This window comes from Astatotilapia calliptera, chromosome 22 (assembly GCF_900246225.1).
Source record: "Astatotilapia calliptera chromosome 22, fAstCal1.2, whole genome shotgun sequence".
Lineage (NCBI taxonomy): Eukaryota > Metazoa > Chordata > Actinopteri > Cichliformes > Cichlidae > Astatotilapia > Astatotilapia calliptera.
Genome location: NC_039322.1, coordinates 30,991,391 through 30,999,245, shown reverse-complemented (window position 1 = coordinate 30,999,245; position 7,855 = coordinate 30,991,391). Strand labels below are relative to the sequence as shown.

At 41.3% G+C, this 7,855-nt stretch overlaps 1 non-coding gene across 1 annotated transcript; it reads left to right on the top strand.

Moving 5' to 3' along the window:
• Positions 1 to 7,547: 7,547 nt before the first annotated feature.
• On the top strand, positions 7,548 to 7,619 carry trnah-gug (transfer RNA histidin (anticodon GUG)). Its single transcript has one exon. It is a non-coding gene; the product is annotated as a tRNA-His (tRNA).
• The last annotated feature ends 236 nt before the right edge of the window (positions 7,620 to 7,855 follow it).

The window sequence follows — 7,855 nt, the reverse complement described above, 5'->3', positions numbered from 1 at the left end:
GTGACAGTGAGAGAAGGGACTTAAAAAAAGAAAACAATCACCACAATCACCTGTTTCGAGAAAAAAAGAGAGAAAACTAGCAAAAAGAGAGCAACACAATACACACAACATCATTGCAATAATCTAAATAAGTGTATTGAATTTCAGGAGCGGGACCACTCCTCTTTCACGCCCCTAAAAGTCCCCCTTCACCAATACCTGCTGTTATCATTTTCATGCGAACACCCCTTGTCGTCAGACGCCTCGCAAAATTCTAAGAGCTTGATTCCTACTTGTTGTGTGCCCACCTTATTACTGAATTAGGCAGAGCACTCTGAATTAAATCAGGACATAAAGCACGGTCTTTGTTAGGTTTTGTATTGTTGATTGTCATTTATGCTTAGAGATATTTAACCATATATGCTTAGAGGTGTATAATCAATTGTGTAGTGATAGTCTGCAAACTTTGTGTGCATTAGAGAGCACTTTGGGAGCACGAGAGAGGTCGTACCTTGTCTTATTGTTTTATGGTAGGATTAACGTAGCTACGTCTGTTTTAGTCTAAGTGCTTTAACTGCTGGACTTCCTCACCATGTTATCTAGGGTGAACCATCTAGGGTGAGGGGGAGACTACCCTCTTCCTGACCAAGGATGTTTGCTTTTGTGCTTTCATGTTATATGACCCTTTGATCAGCAGTACCACACACACACACACACACACACACACACACACACACACACACACAGTATTCTTTGTTCACATGTATACCTATGTAAGATGCTATATGTTAATGACCCTATGCATATTCATGTAACCACAATAAAAGGAGTGCTATGGGGAACCTGGCTGAGAGTCTGACGGAGGTCAAGTGGTGGAACGACACTTGGCTCCAGGCAGGTCTCCCTCATGCATGAGTAACATGAAGAACTTTGCCTACTTCGGGTCTTGCTTGCTGTGTAATTATATTGTCCTCAACGTTCCAGCGAATAGGTTCAAGCTACAAACCTATCAGTCTTTATCTTGCTTTATTGAATACTGTCGATCTGACAACTAGCCACTTAACGAGGCCTCCTTCTGACAACAACATCCGGTTCAAAAGTCACCACAATAAGACATAGCCATATATCAATACACGACATCCCCCTTTTCCTTAGACTCAAACTTTAGTCGTAATAACTTTGATGTCTTTTTTGTTCCAACATTGAACATTCTTTCTTGTCTTACTTTCTAACAGTTATATTTTCTAACTGTCTCACCACACATGTACCTTTTTTTTTTTCCAATATATACATGTCGACATACACATATGAACTTGGAACTTGCCAATTTTAAGTTGCCTCTTCACCTTAACATATTATAGTTCATTTCACCACAAAATCACAAAACCTCTCAGGCATCTTTTTAGCCCTCTGTGATTTACTTGGTCTCTCTGGCCCCTGGGAGCCCTCTTGTGGTGTTGGAGTGAAGGTGTCAGTCTTTGTGGGTGTTTCATCTTCCTCCCTTTCAGGTATTGTGTTTTGTTCGTAGTGTCTTTCTCTGGTCTCATTTGTCTCGTATTTCTTCACATATGTCGTATTCCAGTGATAGCGAGCTCCTGTTGGTGATTCAATAATGACTTGGTTTCCAGTTCTGCTTACAACTTTGTGTGGTGTTGCATTGAATGGTGTTGGAAACTTGTCCACTTTGTTTTGTTGAACCAGCACTGTGTCTCTCGTGTCAACCTTTGAATACTCAGCTCCCCTTCGTTCATCAGCAGAAAGATTTTCCTTTCTGTTCAGCGTCTCTGTCACGCACGTCCAATTCCGTTGTTTTTGCCTCACTGATGTTCTGTAACTTTCCTCTCATTTTGCAGTTGAACAGGAGTTCTGCTGGACTTTTGCCTGTGGTTGGATGTTCAATGCTGCGATACACTGTTACAAGTCCTTCGGCTGGTGCAATCCTGATTCTTTTCATCAATGATGCATTTTGACGTTCCACTTCTCCATTTGCTTGAGCCCATTTTGGTGTAGTTCTTATATGTTTGATTCCATTAGTTTCACAATATTCTCTGAACAACTCAGATTTGAACTGTGGGCCGTTATCAGATTTGATGGTAACTGGTAGCCCGTGTCTGCTATTTAGCAGACACGGAGTCAATGACTTTTTCAGCAGTTGTAGATGACATTACATCATACTCATAGTACCGACTGTAGTAATCTATCAGTACAAGTATTGAGTGGTTTGAAGGTAGCGGTCCCAGTAAGTCTACCGCCACATCTCGCCATGGTCCATCCGGTAAAAGTGTGTTTCTCAGTGGTTCAGGTGGATCTGGTCTGGCTACTATTTGACACCCGTGACAAGCTTTACAAAATTTTTCTGCAGCTTTGTCCATCCCTGGCCACCAAACTTTTCTTCTGAGATGCTGTTTGGTTCCAACAATTCCTAAATGTCCTTCATGAGCTAGTGAAAGTGCTTGAGCTCTGAGGTTTTCTGGCAATACAATGCGAGTTCCCCGCAAAACTATGTAGCCGATGACACACAGTTCATTTGCAATGGGTGCACATGTTTTGCATTTTTCAAAGTGTCCGTTTTCAATAGCTCTTCGCACTTCTGTTAATTCTGAGTCTGTAGCAGAGGCTTCTTCAACCTCTCTTGTTGTGAGTGCTTTTGGAGTAGCATTAACTCCAACAAATCTCACATATTCTTCAGAATAAGTATATTGTACTTACATGATGGTATATTGTTAGAACAATGAAGTTTTGACATTATAATGTGATATGGCTCGATTTTTCTTTTGCCTGGGTGGCAGCTCAACGCTTCCATAACTGCTTTTAAAACGCAACGAGGGCTTGAAGTTGCACAGGGATCATGCTGGCTGATCAACTGATGGTGGTGCAGGTAACAAGTAACAGTGAGCTGCCCTGAGCCATCTGAGCTGCAGTGTCTCCTTTAGCTCCCAGGTAGACCATGGCCAGGGTTGAGCTGATGCTCAGAGGAGAGACCAAGACGTTCCCAGCAGGGTTTGTCTGGCTCAGAGTGTGGAACCGCTCCAAGGCAAAGGCTGTGTTTGAGCTGCTGACGGCGGACATAGCTGATCGTGTTTTCCTGTAACATGCAAACAACCGTTAAACTGCTACAGCGTTACATACAGGAAACACAACAAAAGACTTTAGATTAAAGCATCAAGAAAAAGTGACTTTTTTAGGAGAGTGCATACATACAGAAACAACAGCCGGAGCTGCCCCACCCACTGAAGCTAAGACACTGGACACGGTGCAGCCCGTTTCAGAAACTTGTCAACAGCGACTCTCTGCTCGCTTATATGAGAGTACAACCTACTTTATTCACAAGAACACATTATTCAAAAGTGATACACACATAAAACGCTTTACTTGCTGTGTGCGAGAAAGTCAAAGCAAGACGCAAAGACAAAGGAAAGTAAAACTATACACACACAAAACCGAGGACAAATCCAGAGGACTACCTGATTTACACGGAGCAAAGGACTACGTGGAGATATGAGTCTAACTGCAGTTTTTGCTGGGTTTAAATAAGGTTGGTGGAATGAAGAAGGGCGGTCCTATGGAAGAGGATTAGGGCCACTGGGGGAAAAATTTGTTCTTCCACTCTTGCATGCAGCTAAGAATAAACCCTGAATGGGACTTTGGAGACCAAATGGAGGTGTTTTTTTTTCTGTTCTCAAACTGATCTCCCTGTTGGAGCTCAGTCTGGGGGGAGTTATTTTTTTCTCCTTATCTTTCCTCATGTGGTGCATTTTCCATTGTTATACCTCTCTGACCTGTCTTCCCCATGTGATGTTTTGTGTAATGTATGTATGGTCGGACAACACGGGTCGGAGGGTAAGATGGCGCTGGCACGGCTGGCAGCCTTAACCCAATTTCCCTCGGGATGAATAAAGTATTATCAATCAATCAATCAATCAATCAATCAATCAATCAATCAATCAATCAATCAATCAATCAATCAATCAATCAATCAATTAAATCATTAAATCGTTCAACCTCTGCTGTTGACTTTTTTTGTTTTTGTTTTGTTACATCATCCAGGACCCGTATCTCATGATGCCCTTCTGTGCCTCTGTTAGACGACTAACATCCTTCAAGGCACCCGCGATTCTGGCATCCAGCTTTCTTCTTCTCCATGATGGGAATTCTTGATCTTCAGGATGAGTTTATTTTCCAAGCAATTAATATGTTAATTAATATGTTACTAACCCTCTGGGGTCCACGGACACGCTGCACCTCCAAATCACATGACTGATTTAAGCTGACATAACAACAAGCTGCAGCCACGCTGAGTCTTTCAGCCCGTGTTGAAAGTTCGGAGTTTTGGGAGTGACGATAACGGTGTTCCAGATTAACTGGCATTGCAGATCAACTGGCGTTGGTCAAACAGATGTGTGGTAGACTTGCTTTTCAGGAGCCGCTACCGACAAAACAGCAAATAGCCTAGCCTACAGCCAGATTAACTTTGACACACATCTGCACCTGGCTCTATTGCCACGTTTGAATTCATTTCATGCACAATACATCTGGAACTTTAAGTGTTTTCCGTTCTTTCAAAAACAAAAAAAAAACCTTCAACTACATGACATGCAATTGTGTATTTTCACCTTAAAACTTGAAGTTTTACAAATCCCCACTCCTTTTGTGTATATCATTTCACAGCAAAAACAAAATAAATACCTATTTCACAAATATATGATACATTAATATTTGATCAGTGTTCTCACAACACATTCTGTCAGTATAGTCCGCATTTATATGTATATCCTCATTCTGGCATATGTTTTCAAAGACCTTTCCCAGCTATGCCATGCCTGTGGTGAGAGAAGTTCAGGTGCAGAAACCGATGAGTGTGTAAAATAACCAAATCAATACCAGAGCCTGAAGCACTCTGAATGGGTTACTTCAATATTGCTGGGTGACATGTCAGTTTGATGCACCAACAGAAAAATTATAGTTGAGGTAACCTGTGTGCCTCTGCACTTTAAAGACACTGAAGCAACTAAGGGATGCATGGAAACATTGAGTGATCCATAGACTTTTGGACAGAAATCTGCAGTATCTGCACATTTAAACATGTTTAGTTGCTTCACTCAACAGCCTGACTTTAGATGCATGACTGTGACAATCTAATTTTTCTTACAGATTGAATGCACCTTCTGCGGAAGGTGGTACCACACACTGTGCGTGGACATCCCCTGTACGGAAGGCGACTACAAATGTTGTGCATGCTAAATAAACAGAAACAAATGATCCCTGTTGTCTTTGCTTAATGACTGGTTTTAGTCCTGACAATCCACATTGCTGGCATCGTATCTTTCAACATGTTTGTGGGTCGATTTGAATGATCCAGATGTAAGTGCAGCCACTCAGCCTCTACTGCAGATGTGTCAAGAGTTAATCTAGTAGTAGGCTATGGCACTTGGCCACAGGTGGCAGTAGTGGACTGACCTCCATTTGAGACTGCTCCAGATGCTACGTGACAGTCAGTAGATCTGCAACAAATTACAGATCATATGCAAGTTTTGGAAATTACATTATAAATATTTCTAACTTAGCTTTAAAACCAAGAAATTCTAACTCTCCCCCACACTCAAAAACAGATGACAAACCAACTGACACACCTGAATCACTCACTTTCTTAAATGCACTCACTCTCACTGGCTCTGTTTATTACTAATCACTGTGTGACTGCTGTAAATTCACAGTAACTGTCATCTCCTTACAAATGTTTATTATATTATATTAACCACACTTATACAGACTGTATATAACTACCAACCAGGGCTGGAGTGGGACAAAAAATCAGCCCGGGCATTTTGACTAGTGACTGGCCCACCATGGTATTAAAGGAAAAGCCATAAAGCCTTTATAATAAACTTAAACCTACACCATCCTCCCTATTCTGGTATTCTAAACAGTTCTCAGCAAAAATATAAAACAACCTAATTTATAATTACATATACCTAACTAATAGGGTTGCCAACTCCTAGCACAAAAAGAAAAGAAGAAAAATAGGGAACCACTCCCGTACCCTCTGCCTCAAGATGCTTAATTGACAAAACCGATTTTAATTTAATGCACATATAAAACAAATGCATAGAAATCGATTATTATTCTCAAGTAATTAAATAGATTCAACATCTTTCTTCAACAGAATTGCAGACTGCACAGATGGTACCTTCCCAAAGGAAAGAATAATATAACTTACTAGGGTATATACTAGACTTAATATTTACTGAATACAATAATGGATTTCTATACATTTTACATTAGATGAAAACTTTGGTTGTAAGATTCAGATAATTATTTATTAAAAGCTAGACATTTTTAAATGAGAATAAGAAATAAAAGTATTTCTTTGTGCCCCCCCCTTCCCTGGTAATGCCCTACATGGCCCCCCCTGGCAAAACTTTGCTAGATCCGCCCCTGAAAGTAATATTAAATAAATCCTAACAACAGCTGATCCACCTTAAACGTGCTGCTGTTGTTTAGCGCGACCTCCGCCGGTTTCCTCTTTCTGGCACAGAGAGAAAAGCCGATCAGCTGATCATTGATCAGTTTCATGATTGAATTAGCAACTTTCTAGCACGTGAAGTAGTACTGGACAAATCACGTTCCTTTTCACCTCAACTTTAAAGTCCAACCTCCTCGGCTGTAATTGGTCCAGCCCAGAGTCATTCATGACCAACTGGCCAATCCACCACCATTCATTTACACCGTTAAAAAAAGAAAAGAAACAAACCCCCATCGGCCCATAAAAACGAAAAATCACGAGCGGCCCACTGAGCAAATGCCCGGTATGCCTGATGGCCAGTCCAGCCCTGTCTGTTGTCTTTGTACTATCAGAATAATGATTACAGTTTCAATCATTTTTAAATTACACATATGTTTCATAAGCAGTGGGAGCAGGTGGACTGAAAGACACATCTCTGGTGTAAAAGTCCACATCTTTATTTATCATACACCAGTGTAAATGCTCAATGCAGGGGTCTCCTTGTGGTGATGTCAGAGATCAGGTGACACTGGTGAGTACACTAATCCCTTCTGTCAGCAGGATTCTCTCCAAAAGATCTCCTCAACTTTCCAGACCGGAGTATCTGCACAAAGAAGAAGCTGCTGAACAGAGAGCAGAAACTGCCCTGCAGAACACAGGGACCTGGACTTTTTGTTGCACTTACAGTCTGTATTGTGCTTTTTCTTCTTCATATAGATCCTCAAATCTGTGTCAATGATGCACTCATTTACTCACATGGCACAGTAACAGTATCTGCATTAACACTAGGACGTCTCGTGGTCTGACTGTAAATACATTTTGGTGTTCTTCTGCACATCGTACAGGTCAGCTGTTACATGCAGATTCCAGGCTTTTATGGTGGAATAAGAAAAAACGCAACATCCAGACTGTAACTGGCAGTGAAAAGCACAACATGTTTGTAGTTCCATTGTTGATACGACCTAAACGTGTGAATCTTAACATGTACAGTCCTGCTTCGTGGGTTTAAAATTGACTCCTGTGGATTGGTGATCAACTACATGAACGTTCAGCCTGTAGCTGACCGGCCGTGATCGTATAGTGGTTTGTACTCTGCGTTGTGGCCACAGCAACCCCGGTTCGAATCCGGGTCACGGCACTGAGGCGAAGCTTTTAAAGCAAATACAGCAAATGAAGTGGAGCAAGAATGAGGGTAAAATGGTGATTCTCCTGTCTGAAATCTGCATGAGAGATGAGACAAAAGCAGATACAAGATGTTTGAAATATTAATAAAAACAGGTTAATTTAAGAAGTCAACTTGTAACCGGTGATCAGTGGGTAACAAAAAGGCACCGCACGCTGTGCACTATTTACTTTTTTTTGTTATTTCCACAA